Genomic DNA, 12,397 nt, shown 5'->3' with positions numbered 1-12,397 from the left:
TTTAAAAAAATATACAGAGATAGTTTTGGGGGGATCTGGGGTAAGTATCCAGGCAGAGCCAGAGGAGCAGCTCACAGACCCACACGGAGCCAGAACAGGTGGGCCTCCTGGAGGAGGGCCTGCAGGCTCCCGCCCCCTCTGGCCCCGGGGGCAGGCCTGGCTGACTGCTGGTCCCCCGCTCCTCCCCATGAGCTGGCTGCACTCTGTGTCTGCTCCTTTCCATCCTGCTTCCCCGATTTTCTCGTCGTTTCTCTCCCTAATCACTCTCTCGCCTTTGGCCACTCAAGGCCTATGTGGCTTCCTCTAAGTTGCCAGTAGAAGGGAAGAGTCAACAGAGCAGGGGTGAAAACAGCAAGAGGTGAGAAATGAAACGATTTCACAGCCGTGGCCAGACGTGCGAGGCTGCTTCACAAACTGCATTGTCACCACAAGGGAGAAGCCGAGTGGCCCAGGCATCTTTGCATGCAGGCCCCACTATGGTGGAGTGTGGAGGGGATGGGAAGGGGGCAGGGTCAGAGGGCATGAGCCCCGGGATTCTGGGCCCGGCCCTTTTCCATGGGGCCATTCCCTTTGAAGGCCTGTGGGTGGCTGGAACTATGACGCTTGTCAACCGTAATCTCTTCTGTGGCCTCCGTCCCCATCTACCTCCCCTCAACGGGAGGATTTCCCAAGAAGCTGTGCCTTTGCCAGGCCCATGAATAAGCTCTGAGGGTGGATTTTGTCTCTCAGGACCCCGGCCCCGGGTCACAGGTGAGTGCGATCTGAGCTTCTCCACCCTTGGGGCCTCGCTTCGTTCTGGCTGTCACGTGGGCCTAGTGCACGAGGGCCTGCCCAGAATATGTTTGGGAATGTTCTGGCTGACCTCACTTGGGGGTTCTAACTTTATTCCTTTTCAGTCTTGTAAATCTTTACTAACTTCCCTTTTAAAGCTCTCCCAAACCCTTTTTCAATTCCCAACAGCAACCACGGTTAATCCTTTCCGGTCTCTGAAACTCAGTTCTCGGGCTCAGGTTTGGGTGATGGGTCAGTGCATGGTTGAGTACAAAGAGCATGGAGGGGACCCCTTTTTCCTCCCAGGCTTGGCCCCACGAAGGAGGCTACAAACTGTGAGCCCAAATGAATGTGAAACCTAATAGGGTTTGGCCGCTGGATGTAATTACACTATTTTTAGATGGCTATTTTAATATTATTCCCACCTGCTTTGCATTCATGTTTTTACCACTTCCCTGAAACTTCCATTGGTCAATACTCTGCCTCACTGAATTTCAAACTGCTGTTGAAGTTGTGATACGAACACGTGGCCTCCCCGAGTTACTGTGGGACCAAAGGCTGACCCTCTTGCTGTCGGTGTGTGATGGAGTGCCATTTCAGCTTGCCTGTCAAAACTTTGCTAAGCTTCCTGTTTCATATAGCTATGCTTAGTAGTAAGCCCAGAAATAGCTATATGGTGGGTAGGTGGATGCTCAACAAATGTTTTTTGAATGAATAAATAAGCAAGTAAGGAAATGGGAAGTAGCTTTCTTTCAGACCCTTTGTAACATTTTCTCTCCCCTCTCTGTACTCTTCTCCACTGGTGGCTTCTTCCCTTTGATGTCACAGTGTCCTCAAGGTGACCCCTAGCTACCTCCAGTCTCTCCTCTTTGGCTCACCATCCAGGCAACCCTCCAGGATCACCTTTTCAGAAGGATTCTATGGGAATGGAATGTTTAACTCGAAAAGGAAGGACTCTTGTAATGGCAGACTTCTAGGTTTGGCAAATGCCAGAGGACAACATTTTGGGGGCAAAGACAACTTTCTGCGGTTCCAACTCTGTAATGATGGCCTTGGCTGTTGGAAACCCAAACCCCAGCTAGTGAAAGCAAAGATGCTTATTCTTATCCAATCCCTTATCCTGATGAGCTAAGCCAAGGGGAAAGCACATTCATGGATGTGTAATCTGAGACCTGGAGCACTGGCCCTTGCAGAAAGAGTGAAGGACCTGAAGACACCAAGTTATTGGATTCTAATTGGGATTATAGGGCATACCTTCAGAGTTTAAAAACAAACACTCTGGAATGTATATGCCCGCATGAGGCTTGTCTTACAATGGGGAGCCTCACTTGTTTAGGTGAGTCTACCAGGGTCTCATATGAAAAACTACAACCTGAAATTGAGACTTGCCTTCAAGTCAGTTTGGGGGACACACACAAAAATTTTTCTTAAGTTTTCATTTTTTACTAAAAAGAGGAATTCCTCAGCTTGATGATGAATCTTAATCACTAGAATTTGCTGCAAATAACTTTTTTCCCCTCCCCCCCCCTGCTGTTTTTGCTGTCTGTGTCCATTCACTATGTGATCTTCTGTACCAATTTCTCTTTTTGTCTTCTCTTCTCGTCTTTCTCCTCTAGATTCACTGGAATTCAATCCTGGGGACTTCTGAAGTGGAGAGAGGTTCCCTATCAATTGTGCCTCCTTAGTTCCTGGTCTCTGCTGTGCTTCACCTTGACTCTCCCTTTCGTCTTTCTTTTGTTGTGACATCATCTTGCTCTGTGACTAACTTGCGTGGGCACTGGCTCACCGCACAGGCACTCAGCTCACTGCATGGGCACTTGTTTGCCATGTGGGCACTCGCGCAGGTACTTGGCTTGCCATGCGGGCACTTGTGCAGGCTCACCGTGCAGGCAGGCGGCTCGCCACATGGACACGCAGCTCGCCATGTGAGCACATGCACAGGCCTTCGGCTCACCGCGTGGGCACTTGGCTTGGGCATGCAGGTACTTGCGCTGGCACTTGGCTCACTGTGTGGGCACTTGGCTCCCACATGGCACTTGGCTCACCATGCAGGCACTGACACAGGCACTAGGCTCGCTGCACAGGCACTGGCTTGCCGCATAGGCACCCATGCATGCACTCGGCTTGCCACATGGGCACTCGGCTCGCCATGTGGGCACTCGTGAGCATGTGGCTCACTGCATGTGTGCTAGGCGCATCGCACCGGCACTCAGCTCGCCGCACAGGTGGTTGGCTTACCACACAGCCTCTCAGCTCGCCACGCAGGCACCAGCTCACCACGTAGGCATGCTTTCTCTTCTTCTTTTTCACCATAAGACCCCAGGGATTGAATCTGGGCCCTCCCATATAGCAGGCAGAGGCCCTATCACTGGAGCCACATCTGCTTCCCGCAAATAACTTCTTAAAAAGCAATTTGTTGAGGTAAAATTGAAATGCAATAAACTGCGTATATTTAAAGTGCAGTTTGATGAGTTTTGACATATGTATCATCCACAAAACCATTACCACAATCAAGATAATGAACATATCCATCACACGCCCCAAAGATTTTCTCGGCCCCCTTTGTTATCCATCCCTTCTACCCCATTCCCCCATCTGCCCTGACCCAGGCAACCACTGATCTGCTTACAGAAAATGATTGTTTAATCTTTTCTAAAACTCAAATTTTGCCTAAAAGAATGAGTATTTTATAACTTTGGGGATATGGTCACAAAGGGAGGTCCCTCCAAAAAGCACAAATAGTTCTTAGCAGTGGCAGCTCCGGTAGGAATAAATGTCTAACTTCCAGGGAAGGCAGGGCCGCTCATCTGGAGTGTTAATCCTGGCATGGTTTTTGAAGACTTAGCCACATTCTTTCATATCTTATCTTGTATCTTTTGATATTCTGCAGTTGGCGTCTACTAATCCAAATGGTTTCCTTGAATTGGCTAATATCTGTGGAAATCGTAGTCCTTGCTTTATGATAACAGTGTCATTATACAACATATTTCAGTCTGCAAAACCTAGTATTTATCTTCTCATGTCTTCTTTGAAGGACAAATTCCCCTTTCCCCTAAACTTGTACCTTCTGCCCCAATATCTAATCCATCACCAATCTGCGGCAATCCTATCTTCTCAAGAGCCTTCAAATTCATCCCACTCCCTCCAGGCTTCTGCCATCCCTTAGAGCAGGTGGTGGACGTTTCCTGCCCACATCACTCTGAATCTATGGGACTCCTCACTGGTTCTCCTGCCTCCAGGTTCCCCCTTTTTCATGCATCCTCTGTGCCCCAAAGCAATCTTCATAAATGGCGAAGCCGATCATACTAGTCTTCTGTTTATACTGTTTAAAGTGTTAAAATTTGTGATTTTATGATGTGGCTCTTATCTACCTACCTCTTGAGAGCCCCCCCCCCTTTTTTTTTTTTTGGTTGTAACCAGGAAAGATTTTAAAAGCATCTTTTAGTGAGTTAGTGAGAATCGCCCATGTGACTCCTAACCTCCAACTGTACCAGAGAACTTGAGGATCCTGGAATGCACCATCCTATCCTCTCTTACTTCTGTGCCTTTATGCCTGCTATTTCCTCTGCTTGGAATTCCCTCTCCTCCCATGATTAACTTCCATTCCAGGAAGACTTTCATGGTGTTACCTCCCTCCTTTGCAACGTACTTACTGTGATCACAGCACTGACCACCTGGAGAGGGGTTTTCTGTTGGCCGCTAACCTTGAGGGCAGGGATCACATGTATCTGTCATCATGGATTTCCTGGCACTTGGTACATATGCTCGTTGAACCCATGCAATTTGTCTTATCCCTGTGTTGGAGAAAAACGGCGTTCACTGGGATATGGAGACTGACTGACCACAGGCAGAAGAAGAATTTATTGGGAAGCTCTTCCAACAGAAGGGGTCTGAAGAACAGACTTCAGCCCCCCCCACCAGCATGGTGGGGGTGTGAGAGAGACTTCAGCCCACTCCTGGAAGGGGGGATTTGAATTTATACAGAACTTTCCTAGGCGGGGAAATGATAGTTGGTGGGAGGGGGTTGAGGGCCTGAGTGAGGGGCAGGGACCAATAGGAAGCCCTAGAGATGAAAACTTGCCCTGATAGTGACTAGAAGATAGTGGGTTAGGGAGTTATGGTTTCTTGGCATGCCGCAGGAGCAGATGTTTCTTTGTTCTGTAGGGATTTTATCTCCCCGTGATATGCAGGTAGGGAAGGTTTCCATTTCCCTTTACTCCCATCTCTATGTGATTTGTTTAACCTGTGGGGAAGTCCGTGCCCTTAGCCGCGTAGGCTTATGGGGGATGGGGTTAGCCTTTTCCCAGTGCGTGTCAGGGGAAACTGAGCTACAGCTTGTTAATTATTGCAAGCCTCTAACACCCTGTATCAACATTATAAGCTTGAGGACTATATCACTGCTAAGGAGGACTGAACGGGTCAGACTTCATGGATACTTAATGGAAGGTATTTGTAGCCTGACTCTTAGAAATGCCATTTTGTCTGGCGGGGGTGCTCTCGGTGACATGCCTCACTCCCGGGCCTCCTCCGGGCCTCTGTCTCCTGACTGGCAACCACTCCACGCCCCGCCCCCTCTCTTCCCCCACGTCCCGCTTTTGTTCCTCTTTAGCCCTGAGCACCATCTGACATGCCCTATATTTACTTGTTGGTTGGTTTACTGTCCAGCTCCCCCTGTTAGAATGCGAGCTTTGTAAGGGCAGGGATGTCGTCCGCCCTGCTCCCTGCTGCCTCCCTCTTGCCTGGTTCAGTTAGTACGGTGCCTGGCACGCAGTGAGTGTGCGTAGACATGCGTCCAATGAATCAATGTCCACCAAGAACAGCACGTGTCACTGGAGGCCAGTGCTAAGCATTTTGTTTTCCTGGGATTTATTGTCTAAGTGATGGAACTAATTAAACAATTCATGAAGGAAGAGTAGCAAACTGTGGTAATAGGGATGGCTTAGAAAGTTCAAAGGAAGAAAAGAGCCCCTCTCAGCTCAGGCAATATAACAAATATATTTTTAAAAAATACGTGTCTGGAATACCAATAATATTCGGAGCAAACAAAGAGAAAGAGAAATTCTAATAAATCAGAGAGAGAGAGAGAGTGATTGAGTCTTGACCACTCCAACCTTTTGAGGCAGATCTTTGGTGTTTGCTCTAAATTCAGTAAAACAAACTCCACTGATGACCTATGAGGAAAGAAAATGGCAATAGACAAGCTGAAAACTGGGCTTTAATGTAAAGAGCAGCCCCAAACGCTATGGATGACTTCATTCAAATTCAGCACAATCTCATAGAAGATCCGAGCGGGCCGTTTGTGGGCCTGGGCGGCCGCCCCCAGGGGTAGCGCAAGCCCCTTCCTGCTCCCGGGCCTCAGCTTCCGCTTCCGCCCACAGGAGGGGGAGGGAGTTGGTGAAAATGATTTCCCAGGTCTCTTCCGCCCATAATGTTCTATGGCACTAAGTCTTATAAAGGACTTTCAGTTTGCCCTCAGTAAGGCAGAGTTCAATTAACCAAGACATTCAATTCCCTGAGCATTCAAGTTAATTGGATCTTGACTAAAATAGTGTCAAAACTTTGTTTATTGCATTAAAAATAGCAAAATAATTTTTTGTAGAGTCTTTGCATCTGCAGAGACTGTAAAAGCATTTAACTATAACAGTCAGGAGTTTGGTTAGAAGTATTCCTTAAAACAGAGTTTCCAAAACATTTTGACTGTGACCCATGGCTAAAAAAAAAAACAAACCTTTTCCATCATGACTCAGTAGCACACAAAGACACACACCCTAACAAAGTCTGGCAAAACCATACTTATCCTTCGTCCAATGCAGTGTGATATTTTCTATTCCAGTTAGAAGTGCTAGTCAAACCACAAACTGATTTCATGATCCACGGTTTGGAAATCACAGTTATAGTGGACTCTACCTTGTCCTCATGGAGCTCCTTGGGGTGTCTCCTGGTAATAACACGCCCCAGTTGTTTCAGGACGGCCGTTTTGAGAGCTGTCTCACAGGACAGACTTTAGGGACACTGTAGCCACTGCTTTACATTCTGCTTCATACCACTTGAAAAGTCTTCCGCCTTTCCTGAGAAGCGATGCTAAGCAGCACAATGCAGAGTTTCTGACTTCTAGTCTGGCTTTTATCACCTTGCTGCGTGACCTTGGATAATTCACTTAACCTCTCTGAGCCTTAGCTATCTTCAAACATGGGAATGCCTGCCCTATGTACCCCACTGGAGGTTGTGAGGATCAAAAGCAATGAGACACGTGAAGCGTGATGTGAATAGAATGCATTACTAATGATAGCCTTTAGGATCTCAAGGGAGAATATTATACATAGCTGAATGTTTTAGTTTGCTAGGCTACTGAAAGCAACATACCAAGAAATGGGTTGACTTTTTTTTTAAGATTTATTTTTATTTCTCTCCCCTTCTCCCCCACCCCAGTTGTCTGCTCTCTGTGTCAATTCACTGTGTGTTCTTCTGTGTCCACTTCTATTCTTGTCAGCGGCACCTGGAATCTGTGTCTCTTTTTGTTGTGTCATCTTCTGCATCAACTCTCCTTGTGTGTGGCCACCACTCCTGGGCAGGTTGAATTTTATTTTGCATTGGGCAGCTCTCCTTACAGGACCCTGCTTACAATAGGTTTACCCCTGCAGAAATGGATTAGCTTTTAAGAACATGATCAGATAAAGCTGGATTTTATGGGGAAAAGTTTTGAAGCACTAGTATGTGAAGGTACATTGTGTATCAAGATAAGGAGTCCTAGTAGCCTTCCTGAGGTTTCTTTTCTTCATCATGCTAATTTCTCTATGTCCCTATTATGTTTTAGATTGCTTTTCTTCTCTCCCTCCTCCCTCCCTTCTTTCTTATCTTCAGAATGTGAAACGTGTCTTATTTTTAAAAACCTACTTCCTCCCTTCTTGAAAGAAGCAAATTGAGAAGAATATCAATTTTATTATTATTATTATTACAAAATCAAATTTTTGAGATTCTTTAAATCTAGGACTGGGAGTAAGAAAGGGAGCAGACAGTTCATTTATCGATGTGCTGGAGACTCCAGGCCTCCTTGTCATGGACAAGGTCCTTTGTCCCTTGACTCATGCCCTTAAGTAGAAGGGGGATAGATTTCTGGTAGAAACTGCCTGTAATCTCCACCCTGGTAAGATGAGACTTCATATGATCAAGAAGGGCTGCCAAAACTGCTAAATGAAATGAAATTAAAATTATCTACACTGAATCATTCCTTTTCCATGAGTAACAAAGGAGCAGGCAGATGAATTAGAATCTCAGATTCTTCTGTTTTTTATACCCCCACTGGAGCAGTTTGATATAACTGATGAATTCCAAAAAGAAATATTAGATTATGTTTGTAATCTGATCTGTACCTGTGCATGATTGAGTTATCATTAGAGTGTGGAGTCCCACCCAGAGAGACTCACAGATAAAAGGCATGGCCAAGGACAAAGCTTTTGATGCAGGGATTTCTGATGTTAGAGTATGATGCTCAAGACCTGGGAAGTCAGCACCCAGAGGAAAGAGAAGCCAGCACCAGGAAGGAAGGAACCTTGAATGCAGAGAAAAGCAAATCCCAGGAACATAGGAACCCAGGAAGCCTGAATCCTCACAGAGGTCGTCAACCATCTTGCTTCAAATAGATTTTGGTGAAGGAAGTAACTTATGCTTTATGGCCTGGTATCTGTAAGCTCCTACCCCAAATAAATACCCTTTATAACACCCAGCAGATTTCTGGTATTTTGCATCACACCCCTTTGGCTGACTAATACACCCATGATATAAAAATCTGATGTGGCAAAATAGTAAAGATGTATCTACTCTTAGAAGAGGCCACAAGTGTCATGTACCTCCACATCCTAAAGGGAGGTGCTAGGACTTACTAAAAGATATCCTCAGAAGCTCTAGCTTAACCTTCATTCCCTAGAAGGAGAAAGTGACAGAGAGATGAATGAGAGCTGTTGGCTCAGTTATCAGGGTGTTCTGAGCTTCTCCTTCCCTCCTGTGTACCTCAAACCAAACAAGGGGGGTTTGAGAAAACATTAGTTTTGGGGGTAAAAAGGGGCGTTTACTGTAAGGGGAGACTGACATCTACAGGTTCCTCCCCTGCAGCACGATTAAGCTGTGGAAATTTGCTGATACTGGAACAGACCTCGAAAAAGTTCTTGGCGACTTCCAGAAAGTGGTAGACACCAAGGGAAGGTGATCTGATATGAGATGCCTTGAAAGGTCCAGTCCTGGAAGACAGCCTGTGTGACCAAGGTAAGCCCAGTGGGAGGAGACTCTGTGGGTACACGTGTGGAAGGGGAGATGAGGAAGAGCTGGAGCATGTCCCCGAAGAATGTACAAAAGCTCTTTCTTTGAGAAAGACACAGCATTTGGACACTGGCCACATGGCACACCAACAGTACAAGCTAGGTAAGACCTTTTGACCCATTTCTCAGTCCCCACTCTCCAGCCACCTTCATCCCAACCTTGGAGGAGCCAGAGGCACTGCAGTCAGTGGGAAGTTAGAGCTGAGGAGAAAGGTGCAAAGAGAATGCAGAGCGACCATGGTAGTCTTCCCCATTGCTGGTCTACAGAATCCGAGGTTCAGGCTCAAGCTGGGGGTAGGGATGCTCTAAACTGGATGTGAGGCTAGAATTTTAGTTTAGGGTGGACTGTGTTTTTTCAATACCTGAAAATGAGATGATTACTTATTATCTGAAAGGGACTGGAAAATGAATGGATCCACTAGAGAAGTCATCCAGGGCTGGGGAAAGAGATCACAGGGAGGATGTAAAGGGCATTGGTGAGAAAGAATAAAGCTGTTTCCTCTTGTACCCTAAGGATTCTAGCTCACCTATTAGAGCACTTACATTAAGTATTCATCATCTTCTCTTCCAACTCAAATACTCAGTCGGCCCAGCCACTGGCATCCTTCCCACCCCTCCAGTCCTCATGGAGCTGGAATCCTTTGAACTCCTGTGGCGTCCAGGCTGGGACCATATGACAACTAGTAGACCTCAGTGACTCCCTGTCTTAAGCCGTGTGCTGTCGTTTCATGTGTGTGAGTTCTGCCTCTCCAGCTAGGTTGTCAGATCCTTGAGGGTGGCTGCCATGTTCAACTCTCTCACCAGAGTAGGACATATGGTAGAAGCCGCACTGAGAATTGGGGTGGAAGGACCCAGATCCTAGGCCCAGCTTTGTAAGTGACTAGGTGACTTTAAATATGTTCCTTCACTCTGGGCCCCAGTGTTCTGGGGAAAGATGGGACAGAAGGCCAACTCTGTCCCTTCTGGCTTTGGAAATTCTAATTTGGATATTTTCTGAATTCGCGTCATTATTACCTACCTTAACTTTTTAAGTACCTAGAGGATAAAAATTAATGGCAAACTCACAGATTTGTTGATTGTCTGATATGTGCCAGGCATTTTCACTGACATTAACATAGGAATCCTTGAGTAGGTATCATTATCCCCAATTTAAGATAAAACTGGAGGCCAGAACAGCTAAGATACTTGCTTGCAGTTATTCAATTAATGAAGGCACTGTGGTTTGAGCCCAGGTCTTTTGCTCTTTCTACTAAATCTTAGTTTTTAACTGTGTCTTTGTGCCTTACTTAATAGTATTTTCTGTCAGAGTTTGAGGCAAAGTGAAGAAATGGACCTTGTTTGTCCCCGACTCCTCTCCCCTCCCCCTTTCCTGCCCCTCCCCCTTTCCCTCCCTCTCCCTCCCCCTCCTCTCCCCTCCTCTCTCTCTTCCCATGCTCAAAACACCTGCTCTCCCACACATACTTGTCTTTTTTTAAAAAACAATAACATTTTATAGAAGTATATCATTAATACATGAACATACATAAACAATAAGTGTACAGTAAAGGTTGAGAACTTACAAAGCAAACATGCATATCCTCATACTGGGTTCCCATACATCAACCCTCCAACAACACCTTGCATTGTTGTGAAACATTTGTTACAAACTAGGAAAGAACATTATCTAAATATTACTACTAACCATAGCCTGTATCTTACATTTGTTGTTTTCCTCTGACCCACCTGATTATTAACCCCCGTATTAGTATTATGTATCGTGCATTTGTTATAGTTCATAAGAAACCATTCTCATATTTGTCTTGTTAACCACAGTCCATCTTCCACCGTTGCATTCCCTGTGCTATACAGTCCAATGCTTTGTACAACCTGTTCAAAGTGTTGCTCAGTTGCTCTCAGTTTCATCAGAGTTGTTCTGTCTTCACCTCAGTCAACTTTAGAACATTTTCATTACTCCAGAAGAAAAAATCCCCTATCCCTTATACCCTCCTATTGTTGTCCCTTAGAATTGATATCTTTTCTTGCCAATGCTGCAAAATATTACAGTATCACCGTTAACTATCATCCTTAAGTTAGATTAGTTGTAGTTTTCCCCGTATCACCATACTCCCAACACTTTGTAAGAGAAGAACATTCTTGTGTTTATGCTATTAACCATAGTCTTCATCTACCACTGGAATCACTATGTTGTACGTTCCCTAGATTATTCTCTAGTTTCTTTTCAATGGCTTGTCTCTTCTTTTGACTGAGGAGGAAAAGAAGAAAGGGGAAAGAACAAAAGAGAAGGAGAATATTGTGACATGCTCGCCAGTGGGAGATGGGAACACGAACTTTCCCTTCCAACCTCCTCCTTCCAGCTTTGACATCATTCATCTCAACCTCCTTGACCAGTCTGGAGCCAGGTGATCCATAAGTGTCACTCATTCATTACTGTTAATGGCACTTGCACACTGAGCTCACTACTATATACCAGGCAACATGCTGCACAGGTTGAACTATTTTCTCCTCATGTCAACCCTGCAACAGGATACCAGACTTGGTCAGCTTAGCCAAATGGGGGGCTATTTTTCTTACATAACAGGGAACCCAGAGGTAGGCAGACCAGTGCTGGTGCAGCCGCTCGAGACAACCTCTCGGACCCAGGCTCCTTCTGTCTTCCTGCTTCCATCTTCCTGCCTTCCGTAGCCTTCTGCAGGCTTCTGTAGCATAGACAGCTGCCAGGTTGTCACTGCTTAACCCCAGAGGGTACCATTTGCATAGTCTGCCATGCAAAGGGAAATCCCTGGGCTCATGCACTGCAACAGCCCTGACTGCAATGCTTTTACTTTCTAGGTAAGAATAAGGGAAAGAACAAAGGGATAAAGGGCCGTATCATCCAAGCCTTACACTCTTGTGCTCTCTCTTTTTAAAATTCTTAGTATTTTTTAATTGTAAAAACCATTGCTTTCAAATAAATTAAAAAACCTTTCCAATGTTATTTAATTAAAATGTGAGACTGCCATATAAAGGACAAATCAGCATTCACTACTCATTTGTCATGTTTATTGGAAAACACCATTATCGAATGCTTGGAAAATCCTTGACCTCATTCTCAAGTGAGAGTTCATCATAATTTCAAGGGCCTTTTCCTCAATCAAATAAAAACTTTATTGTAAAACTACAATAGTTATATACCAATGCAATACCTAGTTACATGCTTTACGTAGTCCCATGAAAAAGTAATTCAGTTGCTCCTCATCCTTGATGCAAGGCACGTCAAAGCACCCACACAAAACATCTGTGTAAACAGCTGTACAGGACACCAACTAAATAACACA

Source organism: Dasypus novemcinctus, chromosome 17 (assembly GCF_030445035.2).
Source record: "Dasypus novemcinctus isolate mDasNov1 chromosome 17, mDasNov1.1.hap2, whole genome shotgun sequence".
Taxonomy (NCBI): Eukaryota; Metazoa; Chordata; class Mammalia; order Cingulata; family Dasypodidae; genus Dasypus; species Dasypus novemcinctus.
The sequence above is the reverse complement of the archived record's forward strand: the minus strand, read 5'-3'. Positions refer to the sequence as shown.